Here is a 19,604-nt window from a genome sequence, read left to right on the forward strand (position 1 = left end):
AAGTTTCCAGCCAAAAAAGACTTCCTGAAATTGGGCAGGGCAGACCGAGGAGGCAAGAACAATAGCAGAGCCCCAGTCGTGGGGCCAGGCTCTCTGCACACATTATTGTATTTAACTCTCCCCTCACCCCAGTATGAGCTACCTCTCATGGTCCCATCTTGCTAATAAAGAAATCTGGAGGAGATGGGAGGGAATGGAGGCTGAGGAAGGTGAAATAACCCCTCCAAGGATGATAGCTGACAGCAAGCCCCAGCCACAGTGGGCCCCTGGGCTGTTCCTTCCTGGCTGGAGGACCAGTGGTGGGCGGGCCGGCTTAAGGCTTGTCTCAACCCTGGCCACTCTTATTCCGGAGATCCCACCCCACTCCCTGTAAGGCATATTAAACCCACAGACCCTATTAGTGCATATGAGTTTAACGCGATTCTTCATTTTATTTGCAGTGTTCTTGTTGTATTTGGTAGGCAAGACTTGTTCTTTTCCCCAGTTTCAAACATTTTCTAAACTCTAAGTTCTAACGGCAAGGTGGCCCTGTTTGTTGGGGGGGTCTTTTCAGGGGATGTGCTGGGGGTACTGGCTTGTGGGCAAGGATGTGAAGCCCCAGGAAGGGGCCCTGGGCTCAAGGACAGGCGTGCCTCATTCCTGGGGTCAGGGGGCCCATGTTGCTTGGAAGCCTGGCTTGGCACACAAGCTCGGGGGTCAGAGTTGTCTGGTACGTATCCTGGCTCCACTGCCATTCCTGTGTGACCTTGGGCACCACATCTCACCTCTCTGAGCCTCAGTTTTTTCTTCTGTGAGGTTGGGATCTTAATACCTACCTGACAGGGTCAATGATTATAACACATTTGGTTGGATAGTGTTTAAGGTCCTTTGCTGTTCAGAGACATGTGAGGACTCAAGAACTAATGTCTGAACAGGTGCCGTAAATCACATGCTGTCGGCCATTTCGGCACCCCCTCTGGACTCCGGCTGTTTTCCTTTGGAGTCATCTTACCTTATCAAGTCACAAGTCCCTGAGTCACCCCCAACCCTGAGGCCAGCTCCCCGGCTGTCCCTGCCACGCTTCCTGTGGCCCTCCTCCACCCGCCCCATATTGTTCCCTGCCCCACCACGTTCTGGGACGTTTCGTCTCCCTGGGCCTGGCGGCTGTGAGCCGCTGGGAACAGGAACTGCAGAGAGGCCCCTGGTCGCCATCCCAGGAAGTCCGCGTGCAACGGAAGAGCACGTGTCAAGTGGCAGGCCTGTCTGGCCAGCGTGGACTCCAGCTTCCAGCCTCGGCCCTGCCCCCATGCCAGAGGGCTGGAAAAAGATCAGAACAAGGACAGCAGCCCGGCTTTGGGGGTCCCTTCTGTGCCTTGACAGTCATCATGTTTACCCCCCATCCTAGCAGCGTCCTGGATGTGCCATTAAGGTTTCTGGATATGGGGAGGCCCTGGGACCTGGGAGAGGGGCCAGCAGCCTGAGCACTGGAGAGGGGAGGGGAGCATTGGCCTCAGTTAGTTACAACACGTACGCCAGTGCATCAGTGTTTTAACTGCTGGTATGGCCGTGCCCACACATGCCAGCTGAAGGTCAGCCCTGCAGGTTCCACCCCCTCTGCCTACTCAGGTGCCACCCCTTCCAGAAAGACTTCTCTGACCCCACCAGCCAGTATTAGGGGCCCTTTCCAGTGGCCACGCTTACCCCTGTCACAGCACCTGTCTCGCCATGATCCCCAATTCCTACTCCCTTATCTGTCTGTCCCTCGAGATATTCTGGGGAGAGGGGCTCAGGCTGTCTCTGCCTTCTCTACCTCCACGAAAGGGGCTGCACTTTTTTGTGAAATGAACAAAAGGCATTCTATAGGTTCAGACCTGGTCAGGTCTAGGTTCAAATCCCCGCCTCCCCTCTCAGAATTATGTGCTCTTTGGTATGTTTGTAAACTGCCTTGTGCCTCACTTTCCCCCTCTGAGAAATGGGTGTAACAATGGCTGCCTAACGCATCACCTGGAACCATTCAGGCAAAGTGTCTTCCTGCTCTTTTCTCTTCTCACTAACCCTTAGATGAAGTGAGGCACCACCTGCCACAGGCGCAGACAGAGGGGCAGCTGTGGCTTTCTGGTGGGAGGGGGAAAAAGCTCTGCTGAGAGGCCTCACCTGGACCTGGCTGCCTTCTCTGCTAAATACGAGGCTCATCTGTGCCTTGCGAACTCCCGGGCCTTAAACTGCGCCATTGACACATGTGCTTCATAAGAAAGCGTCATCGTCGTCGTAACAGGAGCAACTTACTTTTACAAAGGCTTCGGGACTCACACACCTGACCTGAATTAATTCCCACGAGCGCTCTGTAACGTCAGTAACAGGAGCGGCCCCTTGTACAGATGAGCAAACTGAGGTTCCAAGAGTTCTGCAGCAGGAACTGTGTGTGAACGACTAAGGCACTCAGAACGCCTGCCCACGACATGTGCATTTTGACCTGAGGAACAGCCCGAAGTAAATGGAATGACTCGATAATAGTGGGGGCTTCTGAAACCTGATCCCATGGGTGGTCACACCCCTCTACCTATAGTTGGACCTGGAAAAGCAAACATATCCGCCCTGACTCTGGGGCCAGGGGAGGATCCGAGGAGAAACTTGGCCCAGCGTCTGTACTGAGCTGGCTCTCCACTCTTCACTTTTCTAAGTTCAGGCAGGAGAAAAGGCCGGGAGAAAGCTCTGCTACTAATAAGGAAATCAATTAGTTGGTGTGCGTGTCACGAAATGCTTCAATAAAGATCTGCCTTTGGGGGATTTTTCCTCCCCCTCTATTTTTTTCCCCCAAAGAGACCTGGCTGGGGCCAGAACGCCTTGCCAGCGTCCTCCCGTCAGAAGGAGGCGACGCAGCAGCGTCTGGAGCTGATTACTGGAGGGATGTGCTCTGCTGCCCTGCTGGCATCACGGGCAGCTATGGGGTCCCCACCTCAGCCTGTCCTGGCCGCACCCATCTGCGTGGGTCAAGGAGGAGCGGTCGTGCCCAGCCCAGGTCCTGGTCCACCAGGCTGGAAAGAGGCTTCACGGCCCTCCACCACACACAATGACACACACATAGTCGCTCCAGATCACCCATGCATAAACACACACACACACACAATCTCTCACGATAACTACTCAGACAGCCCAAACTGCACACAAATCCACTATCACAACCTATATACACACACACACAATTATACACATACTCACACTCATCCCCAAACATATACACATTCACAACCACCCTTCTCCAGACACGTATATAATCACACACATATACAGTCATGCACACATAATCCATATGCACATACTCACGCACCCTATTATGCTGCATACTCACCATCCCCCACATGCAATCACACACCGTCACTCACAGAATCACACACACCTAACTGCCCACAAGTGCACACACAATCACACACATATACTTGATGTGAGAATCCAAGGACATCTGAGCTAGAATAGATCTTCAAAGTCTTCAATTCCAACCCCCCCTTCACATTACCAGTGGGGAAACTGAAGCCCAGAGAGAAGGCATGAATTGTACAAATGGCACCTCTTTATCCCCACTCTCCCAGTTAGTGGCATCTTGGGATGAGAGATATTGATCAGGGGATCCAGGGCTGAGAGAAAGTGGGAGAGGAACTCACCTGGAGCCCGGGCCCCAAAAAACTTCAGCCAAACCTTCTAATGAGGAAATGCAAAAATAAGAATCAAGAAGGAATCTGCACAGCCCCAGAATTCCCCCAACCCCTGCCCAGCCTGGAGAACAGCACAGTCTAAGTGCAAAGACCGTGGCCTTCTGGGGAGACAGACCAGGTTTCCTGAAACTTGGCTCTGCCATTCACTTGCTGGGTGACCTAGGGCAAAGTACTCCATCTCTCTGAGCCTCAGTTTTCTCAACCATAAAATGGGAATAAAACTGACCTCCCAGGATTATGGGGAGGGATAACACGTTAATTCCCCCAGAGCATCCAGCACTGGGCCTGGCAGGCAGCAGGGACTCCACCAATGCTACTTCCTCGTCCCTTCTGTCCCTCACCCAGGCCACAGTTTTGCTGTGTGACCTGGGTCAGTCCCTTCCCTCTCTGGGCTCTGGCCTCCCCTTCTAAAGGGATCTCTAAGGCCGAATAGCAATGAGCTTCGCAGCTGAGAGCCGGCGAGCAGAGTGGGCCAGGACAGTAACCAAGGCGATGGCCTGGAACTTGCCCCTGAGACTCCAGGCCCCCAGGTTCGAGGGGAGCGGGGCTATGCCCCTCAGAGAGAAGGCTTTGAGGGGAACTCAGCCTTTGTCAGCCCCCGCCTGGTGAGGCTGGTATTTGAAATATTCTTCTGAACGGTTGTGAGACGCTGGGAGGTCTCAAGGCAGGCAGGGAGGAGGGATGCGGTTGCCTAGGCAACCACGTGTTTTCACTTTTGCGAGAGAGGGGGTTCCTGAAGAGGAAGGGCCTGGGGTGGGCACAGTTGGAGGAGAACGGGGAGAATGTGTGGCCCTGGGGAGCAGACTGAGGGGGGTAGGGAGAGAGCCAGCCCAGAAGGGGTTCAGCGAGGGGCTTGAGGGAAAGTTTATGGGCTTCAAATGCCTGAGGGCACAAGGAAGACCCAGAATCACCAAAATGCTTGCTAAAAATACAGATCCCCAGGCCCTGCTGGGGACCCACTAAATGGGAGGGCAGGAGGCTGGAAGGGGGATGGAAATCTGTGTTATTAATCATCTCCTGGCCTGGGAATACTGGGAGGATGGTATCAAATTAGGAAGAAGGAAAATGGGGCCAAATCTGGCCCCTCCTGGACCCTGGGTGTCTTCATGCATCAGAAGAGGTGGGAGGAAGGTGGGGCAAGTGGACCCAAAGGCCTCTCCACAGCCCCATTCCCTGGATGCTGTGGCAGGAAGGCAGCAGCCTGGGCTTCTGTGACAGGCTTATCTGCGTTCAAATTCCAGTTCCCCCAGTTATGGATGTAGTCTAGCTAAGTCATTTGCCTGAGCCACAGTTTGCTTGACTGTCAAATGGGTATATCACCTATTATTATTATTTATCATTTTATTAATGTGGTAAAGTAACAGTGGTGTAACATGAAACCTGTTCTTCTGTCCTTGCCTTGGGGTGGAAGAGCCTTCTCCATGTGGCCCCACCTGCCCCTCCATCTCCACCTCCTCCAGCCACCCCTACACCTGCCTCTGCTCTGCCCGAGTCCTCCCACTGGCCTCCGGCCTTCGCCCTGTTGGGCTCTCTGCCTTCCTCCTCTCTACCTTCTTCCTTTTAACCACCCTGGACTGACTCAAACATCTCCTCCTGGGTATTCCCCGGCTTTTCTCCTCCCTGGGGACCCCACAATGCCCGCTCCATCCCTGCCCAAGCTCTTCACCGCTGCCTCCCTCTAGCTGACAGTTGGCCCTGTCGCTGGCAGGGGCTCTGTTGAAATCTGGCTGGGACTCACCTTCAGGTATCCCCTGCAGGGCCGTCCTTCCTCAGAGCCCCGAGAGCAGGTTATCCCACCTCCCCATCCCAAGGGCCTTCACCTGCCGCCTCCTGCTTTCTTCAGACCACCTGCAGTGGAGGGGGCAGAGTGGATCCCTCTTGTCCTTTTATCATCTGTGAGGTTCTAGACCCCCAGCACCTAGTGGCTGGGGGGTATGTGTGTGGCACCTGAGAGAGAGAGGATTTTCCTAGAAGCTGAGCTGAAGAGGCCATTCTAAGCAGAGGGAGCAACCAGGGCAGATGCGGACCATGTGGATGAGAACAGAGACAGTGCTGGAGAGGGGACTCAGCCATCAGCGCCCACTGCTGATGGACCTGCCCTCTGAGCTCTGTCAGGGCCTGGGCCCCACAGGCCTCACTGGAGGCTGGCATATTCTGGGGCTCAGCTGGCCTGCCTCTGTGCCACTGACACCCAGGCCCAGGAAAAGAAAGCCTCTCTGGACCCTGGATGGGGAAGATCTTGCTGGGGTAGGGGGTGGGGGAGCTATCTCCCCAAAAGGCCCTCCCCGGCCCCAAGTTGGCCAGTTCCTCCCACAGTGGCTGCCAAGGGGGTGGAGGGGGCCTCCCTGGCCCCTCCACCTACCAGCACCCCCGCCCCCCCAGGCCCAAGGGGCTGGCAGCAGGTCCCCTCTGCTCTGCTCCCGGGCCACCCCACCCCAACCCCCACCCCTCTGCCCTCGGGGAGTCCGGAGGGCCCCGCCGCCGCCGGCGTGGAGCCGGGAGCGGGAGCGGGAGCGGCCGGGCAGCGCCCGCCAGCCGGGGCGGCCGAGACGGCCGGCCGGAGACAGGCCGATAAGGCGGCGGCTCCGCGCCGCCCCTCCCGCCCGGCCGGCCGCGCTGGATCCGAAACCAGACTCGCGCATCCGGCGGGCGGCAGGGAGGGCCGGCGGGGGCGCTGGGCCCCCTCCTGGTCTCACCCTGCTAGCACCCTGCCCCCGTCCCCATGGTGACCCTACTGCGCCGCCCTCGGGGACAAGGGCCTCCCTCCCTGGTCTCACCCTCGGGTGCTCCAGTTTTGGGGGTGTTGCTGTGGGGCCCGGGAACTGGGGCGGGCAGGGAATGGAGCGGCTGAAGCCAGCAGGCCCTACTGCCCTACTGGTAGTGGGTTTTCTCAGCTCTGGGGGCTGGGCTCGAGAGAGAGCCGGTCCCACTGGGGTGGGGGTCAGGAGCGGGCTCTTCCTGCCCCCCGGGGCTCCGGATCCTGAGATGATGGTGCAGGGGGCCCAACCCCCAGCCCAACAAGGGCTGTGCTTGAAGACTTCACAGGTGGTGAGCGGTCGTTTAGGACCATCCTGTGTGACCAACAGTTACCACCCTTTTACTACAGCTGGGAAGACTGAGGGTCGCTGGCACAGCTTAGCTAAGTCGCGGCCCCTGCCAGGATCACACTCTCCTTCTGAACTTCTCAACAGACTGGGCTTGATCTGTGCTCCTCCTTTTGTACCTCGCTGTCATTCATTAATACTCATTCACTCAAACGCACCAGGCCCTTACTCCATGCCAGGCTGTGTGTGGTGTTGCGAGGACACAGCAGAACCGGTCCCTGGGCCTCACAGGACTTCACATTCTAAAGAGAAAGACCAATAAGCTGCACAACTAAAAGCTTATTTGCAGCTGTGAGCATTTTGCAGCGGGCACAGCACGTGTAAACAAGAGGACACCCGACTTTGGAGTGGGGAGTGGGGAGGGGGTTCCCTTCTAAACGGAAGCTTCCTTTAGAAGGCAGTTTGACCAGACATCTGACCGCTGGGTAGACCAGGGTGAAGGGGCCAGCGTGTGGGCCGTGGGGGTCTCCCACGTGGAGGTGCTGAAGCCGAAGGGGACCCCCACAGGTTGGAGAAGCCAGAAGCAGACCCCTTGTTCAGAGCAGGGGCCCAAAGCTTGAATGGGGAGGAGCAGAGGCCAGAAGGTGTCAAGCCTGGTGGTCCCTGGTAGGGGTGGTGGTGGGAAGGCACAGAGCATTAGAAACCTGGGGGCAAGCCAGGGACCCAGCTGTGTGTCTGAGAGCCCTCCATCCACTGTGGTAAATGGACTCGAGGGGTGAGGACAGAGCAGGGAGACCGGACAGGAGGTTATGGCAGGTGCCCACCAAAGAGACGCCAGGGGCTTGGCCTCTGTGCGTCCATCTGCTTTCTGCTTCACGCCTCCACTGAACGGCTTTTGATGGGTTCATCAGTGACCTCCATGTGGCCAAATCCACATGAGCATCTGTGCTGCTGGGCCCAGCTGGCTACTCCCTCCTTGAACTCCCCTCTGTGGCTCCTGGGGCCCATGCTCTCCAGTCTCCCCCTCCCTTCTGACCAGTCCTCTCCTTCGCCCTACCCCTAACACAGGCACATGCCACCTTCAGGCTCCCCGCCCTCTCCCCACTCTCTCGAGACAGCCTCAGCCATGCTCACACATTCAACCACTGCCTGGACACGAGCCTCTCAAACATCCTCCCCTCTGCTCCAAACGCCTTGGTTCACCTGTATGCTGGACACCCCACCTGGCTTTCCTTGGGCTCTCTGAAAGCATCCTGCCCCGGAGGACGTGTGTAGACACCCCTACATTCCCCCAGCCAGAAACTTAGAGTCCTCCTTGACCACTCCCACCCTCTCTGTCACACCTGACCCATGAGGCCCCCTCCTCTCCCTCCCAGAACCACTGCTTTCTAAAACGTGGATCTGTCCTCAGCTCTCGCTTCATGCTGGTTCTCTGCTTCCCCATCAGCCTTAGAACAAGCCCGGGTTTCCCGGCACAGCTTCCGGGGTCCAGGATTTACAGCTCCAAGTCTCATCTCCTGCCAAGCCTCCCCGCCTCTGCACACGCTTTTGCACAGGCTATTTCTTCTGCCTGGTGATCTGCAGTTGCTGCTCAGACACCCCTCCTCCAGGAAGCCTCTCCTGCCTGCTGGCTCTTCTTGGTCCCTGTATTTCTCCAGCTTGGTGATGGACAGGGAAGACAGAACTTTGCCCTTCCTATAAGGTCAGGACTACCATGAGGAAGAGGTCTGGCCTAACAGACCTGGCTCCGGGGAATCATGGCCACAGAAAGATGGGGCTTCGGGGACAGACAGAGAGTAAGTAGCACAGCCCCAGGCTGGACCAGCAGGATGGTTGCAGGGGGAGCCTGTTTCAAGATGGGGACATCCCCACTGGCCATCATGCCAACTGGACTGGCTTACATGGAGGTGCTCCAGGAGGCCTCAGGAAGGCATCTCCATTGCCCGTCTCCCATCCTGAATGTCCTCTGAGATTGCCACTCCTTTCTGATAAGCACTGCCCCCGCCATCTTCCCTGATCCTCTGCAAACTCTCCAAGAAGGGATGTACACATTGAACAGCCACTTCTTGCTAGATCCTCCTTAGAGATCAACCGCCAAGATGGAGCATCCAAACCTGAGAAGCTGGTAGGCATTCTAGGGCTGGGTCGTGGGGCGGTATGTATGATCCGACACCCTATGTCCACAGAGCAGGACCCGATGAACTCTGCATTCACAAACACACGTGGGAGGAATTACCTGGAGGGCTCTCACCTGAGCGTGAAGCCGCCTGTGCTCTGCCAATAGCTTGGCAGGTCAACTTGTTTGCAATTCCTTCATCATCGAGATGCAGGACAACCCAACGTGCCTTCATCTCTAGCTCAGCTCTGCAGTTGACAGAACGCTCCGCAAACAGGACCATGAGGGCAGGAAGGGTCCTCAGAGCTCACCTCATACAACCCCTTATTGACAGATGAGTAAACTGAGGCCCAGGGGGTGGGGACAGGGGCTTGCTCAGGGCTACAGACCAGGGCAACAACCAGACCTTAGGATCCCAGATTCCCAGGCCAGGGCTCTCCCTGCTGCCTCAACACCTGAGTGTGGGAAATTCTGAATGGGGGGTGGGGGGGCCGTGTTTTCAAAGGGCACCAGTGACTTTGCAGTTGGTTAAATGTGCATCGGGGGGAGACTGAGGGGCCTCTGTTGAATAATTTTTGGAGAGGAGCTGCTGCTTAAAGAATGACGCAGCTGGCTTAGGGGAGGGTGTACAGAGATGCCTGGAGACACTCAGAGCTGCAAAAATTCTCTGTTGTTAGTTGAAAATCACTAAAACACACATTCATACACACAAACTCATACATAGCTGCTGTTTTCATTTAGCTGATTTTATTATACGAGTATTCCATACTCATTGAAGAAAATTTAGAAAATACAGATAAACAAAAATCAAGCAAGGTAATTCATCCAGAAGTCTACCCGAGTGACAAGAGACAGTATTGCCAAGCGGTCAGGAGTGCAAGCACAAAGCGGCCACCTAGACCTGAGTTCAGTCCAGACTGTATCACTTGGCAGCTGTGTGACCTTTAACAGGTTGCTTAACTTCTCTGAGCCACTGTTTCCTCATTTACAAAATGGACACTATTCTAGAAGTGGAACACTTAGCCTCATGTCTGACATGTAACAACCACAAGACAAAAGGCAGTTATGATGATTCTCACTTGATGCGTGGCCTTCCAGACACCACCTCCCATTTTTCAAACAAATGTAAAGAAAAATAATTCCTAGAATTGGACCAAGTAACATTTGAGTCCCTATCCTACTCAGCTTCTATGATTCCACCTCATTGATGATGATGGATTCTGGGGCAGGGGCCTTCTTGTCTACAGGCCTTAGTTTCCCTGTCTGTATTCTGGACCCAGTTGCTCTCAGGAGTGGTTTCTGTCTTCTGACCAGGCTTGATGGCCGCCGGCACCTGCTCAACCATCTCTGTGCCCTGGCTCTGGAGATGTGCCGATGGCTAGGAGGCTGGCCCAGGTGGCAGGGGAACCGGGCAGCCAGTGCAGTCAGAGTCTCCAGAGCTTGCAAGCCTCCCCATCTCGCTCCTCCACAGCCCCGTGAGCTTCCCCAGGCTAGGGCAGCATTGTGCCCGCAGCCGGCCAGCCCAGCCAAATAAACCGGTACGTGCCCTTCACCCAGCCTTCCCAGCTGAGCCACCTCAAAGACCACCTGCAGGCCGAGTACCCCAGGATGCTGAGACGCAGGCTGTGGGGGCGGCTTTCCAGGCCCTTGACCCTTAGGGGCTGGGAAAGGAGGTGCGTAGAGCTTCGTCCTCTTATTGACTCACTCACTCACTCCTTCACTGGGTCGTTCATTCAATAAACTCACAGAGCATTGTCTAAATGTCAGGCATTGTGCTGGTGCTGGGGAATCAGACTGAGCCAAACAGCCCCCACTTTCAGATTGTTCCTGGGCTGGCAAGGACAAAATTCCCAGAGGTGCTGTCAGGATACAAACACTGAGAGGAGAGATCCAGAACAAAGCACTAGCACTTCTAGTTTGTGAGATCCGGGAAGACTTCCCAGAAGCAGTGGCCTTTGAGGCAGGCCTCGAAAGGTGGGTATGGGTGGGTCAGACAAAAAGAGAGGTAGGCCACCGCTGGCCGAGAGGACCGCGTGAACAAAAGCTGTGATGGGTGAGCTGATCATCGAAATCACAGCGTGAGCACTGGACAAAGCCAGAGAGATCAGCTAGCCCCACAGAGAAGAGGCCCCCTGAGGACCCAGTTCTCTCCTGCTCTGAGCTCCCTCTCCTGTCCCACAGTGGGGCCCACCACGGTCCTCCCAAAGGAGCTGTGTGTCTGTGACTCCCAGGAGAAGGGCCCTGAGCTCCGGGAGCTCTTCTGGGGCCCACAGTGGTTCTGATTTGGGGCACGGACCCATCTGGGAGTCTAAAGAAGACTGTTGACCTTGTCCCAGAAAAACTCTCCACCTGTCCGGAGTTCACCTGCGGTGTCAGCAGTTCCTGGAGCCCTGAGGCCTGTTTGTGGCCCCAGCGCGGTGAGAGGAGGCTCAGAAGACCCATAGGCCTGAGCTCCAGTGCAGGCTCCGCCACTCACCAGCAGTGTGACTTAGAGTAACTTGACGGCTCTGGGCCTCAGTTTCCCCACCGTGAAAAGGAGGGAAAGAGCGCCCTTCCCACAGAGTGTGGCAGGAAATTGATTCATGCATGTAAAGCATCGAGCGCCGTGCTGGGCACTGAGAGCCGAGGGTGCGTGTATCCTTCCTGCCTGCTGAAGGGCAGGCTCATCAGGGACAGTGGGGGACGCCGATTAAAGAGGCGAAACTCCTTCAAAAACTCCCTTCGGAGAAGATTGGTGCCTCTGTTTGCTCCTCAAGGCTGTCCAACCTTTCTACAAAGGACACACGTGACTTGTATATAAAAAGGACATTATAGGAGAGAAATAGGACCAAAGAGGAGTTACGAACATGGCTGCCACACGAAGCCACACTAGGTGTGGTAGTCCCCTACCCCCGCCACCTCTCCACCGCGGCTCCTGTCCCACTCACAGCCCTCAGGCACACTTTTGTGTCTTAACTCAGGTTGCACTTCACTCTACCCAGCACTTCCTTCTGCTCTTTTCCATCTGAGAAACTCCTACCCATCCATCACAGCCCACCCCAAATGTCCCCTCTTCTCTGGGTTGGACAAGCTTGCCACCACACCTAGCTGCCCGCAGGGCATTGGTCTCACCTCGAGTCCAGGCTTCTCACATCTCCCCCCTCATTTGTCCCGCCTGTTTGTTGAGAGCTGGGCCCAGGGTCGTCATTGCCCACCTTGCACCCTGCTCTCAGGGGGAGCTTCGTGACCTGGGGCCAATGTCAGAGGCATGAAGAACAAATAAGTGAGTTTCCAGTGTCTGAACTTGGGCGATCCCACCGCCTGCTCTCCAGAGGCTTCGAGAAGGTGAGCACGACCTAATTCCTGATCTTACCCTAAAGCCTCTGACAGGTGGGACCAGCCAGAGAAGAGAGGAAAGGATTGACTACCCGAGCTCTCACTCCAGGACAGAGTTTCTCAACCTTCCCTTGCATTATTACCCCACCCCAGGAGCCTTCAGCGACAGTCTTTCCTAATCACCACCCTGCACAAAATTCTGACACCCCAGATATGCTGTTTAAGTACCATATGCATACCTGTGACTTACGATTTTTTCATACCCCCTCCCTGAACCAATTTTTGCCACCGGGGGGCAATTCACTTGCTCTAGAGAGAATGCCCGTGCTAGGGTGGGGAACATCTACATTATCTCCTCTAGCCTTCAAAACAGCCCATGAGGCGGCCACCATTATGCCCACTGTACAGTTTGTAAACTGAGGCACAGATGTTACTTCCCTTGCCCAGCTGGCGAGTGAGTGACAGGGCCAGGTCTTTCAGAGCGCACATCCCCTGACTTGCCAGTTGCCTTGGGCAAGACAGCAGGCAGCTGTATGCTGACAGGGACGGAGCCCTGGGCTGTGAGCCAGGCATTTCCTGCTCTGGGCCTCAGTTTCCCCCTCCTAAAGTGAGGAGGGGGGCCTCAGTGTATCCTAAGCACCCCTCAGTCTTCGAGCCTCTGAAAGGGAGGCTTTGGGGCCCCAGGAACTGGGTGGCCTCCCCCAGGCTGGGAGAGGGGCTGTCTGCCTGGCCGGGGTCAGGTGGAGGGAGAGGATGGCTGAGCCGCCGGCCCCAGAGACGAGACGTCTGCTCCCAGCTGGCGGCCTCCCAGGGGTGCTCGGCTGGGAGCCTGGCTGGCCCCGGCTCTCCCCAGGGCCTGATAAACCAGAAAAAAGAAAGCATGCTGTGAAGGGAAGGAAGCACCAGCAGACAAAGGAGGGAAGGGCACGCTGATTCCATCGGCTCCAAGCCCTCAGCCTCCCCGGCGGGCTGGGCAGGGCAGGACGTGCCGCCGGGCGGCCTGGGGAGCTGGCGGCAGGATGCTGGGAGCCGGCGGCCCAGTGATCACTGTGCCCGCCTGTCCTGGTGCCCAGGCTGGCTGGGGTGGGGACTGGGACCAGGCCAGCGGGGACAGGCCCCAGCACACTGGCCCTACCATCTCACTGAGGCCTCCCCACAATTATCCCTGTGTACAAAGTCCCACAGCCAGGCAGTGGCAATGCCAGGCTGGGACCTAGCTCTCTGGCTCTAAGCTCCAGGCTCTTTCCCACCCCATACCTCACCCAAGTCTGCCGAAACCCAATTCTGTTGTCTGAGGGGCAGAGAACCACTCAGAACACAGAAATCAAATAGACCCAGCTCCTGATGTCCAGGTGTTTTCTGTGTTATTTGACTCAATCTTCGAAAGGGCCCCCTGAGGTTGGCTCTGCGGTCATCCCTCCTTTACAGATGAGGGAGCGGGGACGCAGAGAGGTTAAGTAACCAGCCCAGGGCACTGGGGCTGGGATCATAGCTTGCCCTCCTCATGGCGGGGCCTGTGCAAGGCTCCCTAGGGCAGCCAGCTTTCCCCCGATCTGGGGTCTCCAGGGCCCCGGGTGGGGACAGGAAGCCTCTCAGCCCCTGCCCCTGAGCTATGGGGCCTTCCCTGAGGGCTCGAAGGGGAAGGGCTGAGAGATGGGGACGGACAGCTAGACTCTTCCAAAACCAAGAACCAGAAAAGATATTCTGAAACCACAAACAGAAGGAGGAAAAGAGTGAAGCCTGGCTCGGCTCTGGCCCTCCAGCCAGCTGCTCCATCCACAGGGCAATGCATCCCTCGCTCCTCGGGCTGGTGAGAGGAGCAGAGGGAATGCGGGCAGAGACCCTCGCAGGGCTGGCTCCACTGTCGGGCTGCAGCCTGAGGGTTTCAGGCATGCCAGCTGCCGCTCACACACGTACCGCGACCCCGGGGGACATTCCTCAAAGACTCTGGCCTCTCCTAGATGCCCCCCAAGGTCAGAAATGAGGGGCTGGGATGAGTGGAACAGAGGAGGAAGGAAAGCCAACCTAAGGGGAATTAAGGAGTTAGTTACAGCTGTGGGCACCTGGGGCTCCGTGCTGGGGACCCTCAGAGGGAAGAATGCAGCTCAGAATCGGTCCCCCCAGGTTAATTTTATCCACTTGTTCCCATCACCTGGGGCAGAAAGCAAGCACGGAGCAGGCTGCAAGGCCAGGGCTGTCACTTTACCCCCGTGCAGAGCTAGTTGCCTCAGAAAGAGCTGGAGGAGGACAGAGGCGAGCCGAGGGGATGTGAGATGGGGCTCCAGAGGGGCTGATGCCATGTCCCTGCAGGCGTCCCCCTGCTCAATGAATGGTCTGTGGGCCGGGGTACCCAAGGATGGGTCAGACCCGACGCCTGCCCTCTAGGAGCTCACAGCCAGCAAGGAGCCCTCACATTCATGCTCTCACCAGGAGATAATGACAACCGGACCCACCATTCCCTCAGCACCTCCTGGGCGCTAGGTGCCATTGGCAGTCCTGCAAGATGGACATCACCTCCATCTGACGGAGGGGCACACTGAGGCTCAGAGAGATTAAGAAACTTCCCGCGGTCTCACTCCACCCTCAAGCCTTCCTGATGTTTCTGGTAGGGGCAGGAAGTACAGTGGGGCCTTAGAGAAGGGTGACTGCCTGGAGGAGGTGGCACTGGGTCTGCACATTGGAGGCCGTGCGTGCTTCACCCCCTGCCTGCTCTCTGTCCGTAAGAGCATCTCAGGAAGACTTAAAATCACAGCTCATCAGGCTGGTCGGCCCTCAGGGACTGGCTGGCTCAACTCCTCAGCCACCTTCCTGTGATAAAACTGAGGTCCAGAGAGGGACGTGATGTGCCCAAGCTCACACAGCATGGGGTGGAAAGCCAAGACAGGAACCCAGGTCTCCTGACTCCCGGTTCGGTGCTCTCTCCCATGTAGGCAGCACGTACTAGGTTCTCCAGGGCCTGTCTCGGCTCTCAGGAGTAGAGCTCATCAGGGTGACTCATATCCAAAACTTCCTTTCTTGTTCTGTGGCTGAATCTCTTTCCTGGGATGTGCTGGTCTCAAAGGAGAGGGAGCACAGAGACCCTGAGCTTCGGCTGGGGCAGGTGAGAGGGAGCAGGAGGGCGGGGCTCTGGCTATTACAGCCGGGGTCAAAGCCACTGGCTCCTCCCTCCTCCCCACTACCCCAAGGCCCCAGCCACTGGGCAGAGGAATAGCGCTCGCTCACCTGGGCGCTGGGCTACAGCAAACAGGGTTGGCTGAGCCTGGGTGACCTAAAGTGCCCGAGATAGGGGCTGGTGGAGAATCCAAAACACAAAACAAACACACAACCGCCCCCAAAGGAAAAGCCCAGAGTCTGAATTTTAAACAGGAAGAACTAGGCGTCAGACTCAGAGGAAGATAACAGGGCCCAGCTGAGCAAAGAAACAACAGAGAAAGAGCTGAGGACGGCTGGGGGAGGGCGTTCCCGCCGGGAGCCTGGGAGCTTTCCCACTCTCCCTCATCCCCAGGGGCCAGGGGGGCCAGGGTCCCGGCTGCCACCCAGTGACAGGGCGTAGGACCCCCTGGGGCACGGTGGGAGACCTTCTTGGAGGAGCACCAGGCTATGCAGGAAAGAGCATGGTGGGGGCCAGGCAGCCCAAGGCTGGAACCTCTGGGCAGGTGACATTCTGAGCGTCTGTTTCTCCCTCTGGAAAACGTGACTAAGAATATCCACCTTGAAGTGTGGACATGACCAAGGGAGACAGGAATGGCCAGGGCTGGGCACACAGCAGGGCTATTTTTTATCATCCCAGAGACCCCAGTGTTCACAGGCCCAATGATGAAGGACTCTCTCCTCGTTTGGAAGCACTGGGGGCTCATGCGGTCATGCCCTCGTCAGGTCCTGGCGGCCTGGTGAATCAAGGCCGTCCTTGTGGGGCCAGACATACAACCTCTGACCCGTTGGTTTGCGTGGGCCGCCATGACAAAGAACCACGGACTGGGTGGCTCAAACAACAAAATTTATTTTCTCACAATTCTAGAGGCTCAAAGTCCAAGATCAAGGTGTCCGCAGGGCCGGTTTCTCCTGCGGCCTCTCTCCTTGGCCTGTCGGTGGCCACCTTGTCCCCATATCTTCACGTGCTTTTCCTTCTGTGTGTGTCTGTGTCCTGATCCCCTCTTCTCGTAAGGACACCAGTCACATTGGGTTAAATGAACTCATTTTAACTCAATTACCTCGTTAAAGACCCTGTCTCCAGATACAGCCACATTCTGACACTGGGGTTAGGACCTCAACATGTGAATTTCTGGGGAGGGGGACACAATTCAGCCCATAACGCCCGCCACGTCCCCATCTGCCAGGCCGCTCCGTCCCGGGCTGCGTCCAGGAAGCCTCCGCTTTGGCACTGGAAGAAGCTATAACCGCTCTGAAGTCCGACTCCTGTTTTTCAAGAGAGGGTAAGTGATTGTCCCCTGTGACACGACAAAGAAAAATATGCATAAAATCCAGGCTCCTGGAGGACAGCACCTCCCGAGAGAAGACAGTGCAAAAAGGACAATCCCAGGTCCCTCAGCGGGGGACACCCAAAAAGTGACGCCCTCACGTCTGTGTGTTCTGCCAGTTCAGAAAACTGTAGGGCTGAAGACTTTGGTGAGGGCAGGGAGGGGACACGAGCCACCCTACCCCTTTTCTGGAGTGCCAGAAAGAAAACAGCTCACGTTTCTGAGCGCCTACTGTGTGCAGGGCGCCATTCAAAACACTTCACGTGTACTAATTTGTTTAAGCAGCACAGCAATCCTGTGATATATGTGACAGTTCTTATAACCACTTTAGGGAAGGGGAAACTGAGGCACAGAGAAGTTAAGTGACTCACCCATTGTCACACATCTGACCGTGAGTGTGCATGGCGGTGCCAGGAGCAGTCTGGCTCCAGGAACTGTGACCTCAGCAGCAATGCTCCCTGCAGGTGAGCTGGCACAGAATGGACCCCAGGCTGGTCACTGGGCTTGGCACTTCCATCACTTGCTGTGGGGCCTTGGGCCTCCATGTCCCCACCTGTCACAAGACAGGTAAGATCAGCTGAGCCTTGAGTCCAAAACAAGTTGCTCCCTTGCCTTTTCAAGGCCTTCCTCAGGTCCACAAGTGCAGCCTTTGGCCTCACTGCCACGGAAGTAAGTCGCCTCTCAGGGACTCAGCGTCTGCAGGGCAGAGCAAGGAGTGAGGCGAGCCCCAAGCCACACTGCCCACTGCGTGTCCTCCACGGCTGGTCTGGCCACACGGGGGTGGCCCTGCTGGCTCAGCAAGGTGGCAGAGTCTTTTTTGGGGAGAGCCATCCCCAGCTCTGCAAGAGGCCCCTTGAGCAGGCAAAGGAGGGCTTGGGAGCAGGCGGATCTGTGCCTGGCTCACGGGCAGCTGGCCCGTCTCCCTCCCCAGTCACTGTCTAGAGTCCCCTCCCCGTCTGAGTTGTCCACAGACAGACCTCACCTCTGGGAGGCCTCTCACTCCACCCCCAGCCTCACCACCCAGGCTGTTACAGCGCCCGTCCCTTGAACCACTTGGACTTGTCGTGTCTGGCTCACCCAAACACAGTAGACCCGTCCACGAGGTGTCCACAGCCGCAAGGGAAAAAAGGCGCTGGAGATGAACATTCGTTGACAAGATGAAATGTTATCAAAATATTGGTAAGTGGAAAAGAGAGAAAACTTTATAAAACAACATAGAAAATATTATGCTATAGTCTTTAACACACAGGTACATCTAGGTATTTTGATAGTCATGCACAGAGAAAAGTCTGGAAGGAGCGCCACCAAAATGGTAACAGCGGTTTTCCCGGGAGTTACCACTATGATTCTTTCTTTGTCTTTTTATCTTTTTCTTTCTTTTTTTCTTTCCTTCTTTCTTTCTTCCTTTCTTCCTTCTTTTCTTTCTTCCTTGCTCGCTCTCTCTCTGTTTCTGCTTCTCTTTATTTCCTTACACTTGTGGTAAAGTCTATTTTAGGGGCAATAAAAAGACAAATTAATTACATAAGCAAATACGAAAAGTAGAGTAATGCTAAAGGTGCCCCAGAGCGTGGAGCCCTTGCACAGGAACCTGCCTCCTTGGAGACTGCGACCTGCCCCCACCCCCCTGCAACTGCTAGTTTTCCTGAGTTCCCTTCATGAACCTCACACATACCCTTCACTTTATAACTTTCAAAGAAAAGTCACCCTCAGGGGATGTCAGCCCTCAGGGGATGCGTGAGGCCAGAGATCACCATTGACACCCTGTGCAGGTGAGGACCAGGGAAGGGCTGTGACTCGTTCCAAAGTCATCCTGCAAGTGAGAGGCACAGTGGGCTTCACCCCCCGACTCCTGGTCCCTCCGGTCTGGGGATGCCCTCAGAGGCTTGGGGTACCTGGGCCAGAGATTTGGAAGTTAGGGGGCTGAGAGCAGAAAGCATTGGTAGGGACTCTCCTGAACCCAAATGAATCACTATTTTGCTCTGAAGCTCTCTGCCTCAGTTTCCCCAACTGTAGAAGAACAAGCCTGGCCTTCCCCCTCTCCAGCCTCCCCTCCTAATGTGAATGGAGACACTGCCTCCTGGGCTGCGGGGTGGGGCTGAGACACATCCTGTTGTCTGTCCTATGCCTCAGGCCTGGCCCCCAGAGCCAGTCTCTCCCGCCCCTCTTCCTGGCACCCACAGCACTCGCACAGGGCCCCAGCTCCCCCGCGGAGGTGCTCAGCAAGCACACTGACTGGACAGAAAGGCGGGAGGGGAGGGAGCACAGCACTGGCCCCCGTCCCCACTCACTGTGTGACCCAGAGCAGCCAGCCAGTCCTCCTCTCCGGGCCTCAGTTTCCTCCTCTGTACACCATGAGGGCAGAAGATGTGCCTCTGTGGTCCTTGCAGGACAAGCATTAGCTGAGCCCAGAGCTGTGCTAAGAGCAGAGCTGAGTGCTGGTAGCTCACAGCCACAGCGTGGCCGGAGACGAGCCCCTGGGCACAGCGCCCAGTGTCTGGGAAAGGGCTCTTAGTCTGCGCTCGGAGGCACAGCTTGCCACTTAACACGGGGGGACGGTACCCTACTTTTCTGGTCCTTGGGTTTCCTCTATGTACAATGGGAAGTCAGTTGAAAGGGCCTCAAATGGCCAATTTTTAAAAGACAACCGCCACAAGAACAATGGTTTCTCTCACTCTGCTTCTGGCCTGGGGGTGGAAAGCCAGAGGCAGCCAAGAAGAACGGCAGGCTTACGCAGGCCCAGGACTTTACAGACAGACTGTGTTCCCAGACACCCAGTGTGATCGCTGCCTTCTCAAACCTTGCTAAGGGGTGGGTGTGTTTGGTGAAGGAGATTCAGAGAGCAAAGGTTTCAAGGAAGAAGGGGCAGGGCCACACTGGAGCCCAGAGCACTGGGCCCCTGGCCAGTTCAGCCCCTGGGGCCCTGGAGCTGCCCTCTGGCTTCACAGACCAAGCAATGTGGCCA

General features: G+C 56.3%; 1 long non-coding RNA gene across 1 annotated transcript; it reads right to left on the reverse strand.

Annotated features, from left to right (window-relative positions):
- Window positions 1–16,148: 16,148 nt before the first annotated feature.
- LOC139083835 (uncharacterized) lies at window positions 16,149–19,110 on the reverse strand. Its single transcript, XR_011540811.1, has 5 exons — window positions 18,931–19,110; window positions 17,981–18,128; window positions 17,720–17,774; window positions 17,014–17,195; window positions 16,149–16,580 (listed from the first exon to the last, which is right to left on the reverse strand). It is a non-coding gene; the product is annotated as an uncharacterized lncRNA (long non-coding RNA).
- Window positions 19,111–19,604: the final 494 nt, after the last annotated feature.

Source organism: Equus przewalskii, chromosome 1, assembly GCF_037783145.1.
Source record: "Equus przewalskii isolate Varuska chromosome 1, EquPr2, whole genome shotgun sequence".
NCBI classification, from domain to species: Eukaryota; Metazoa; Chordata; class Mammalia; order Perissodactyla; family Equidae; genus Equus; species Equus przewalskii.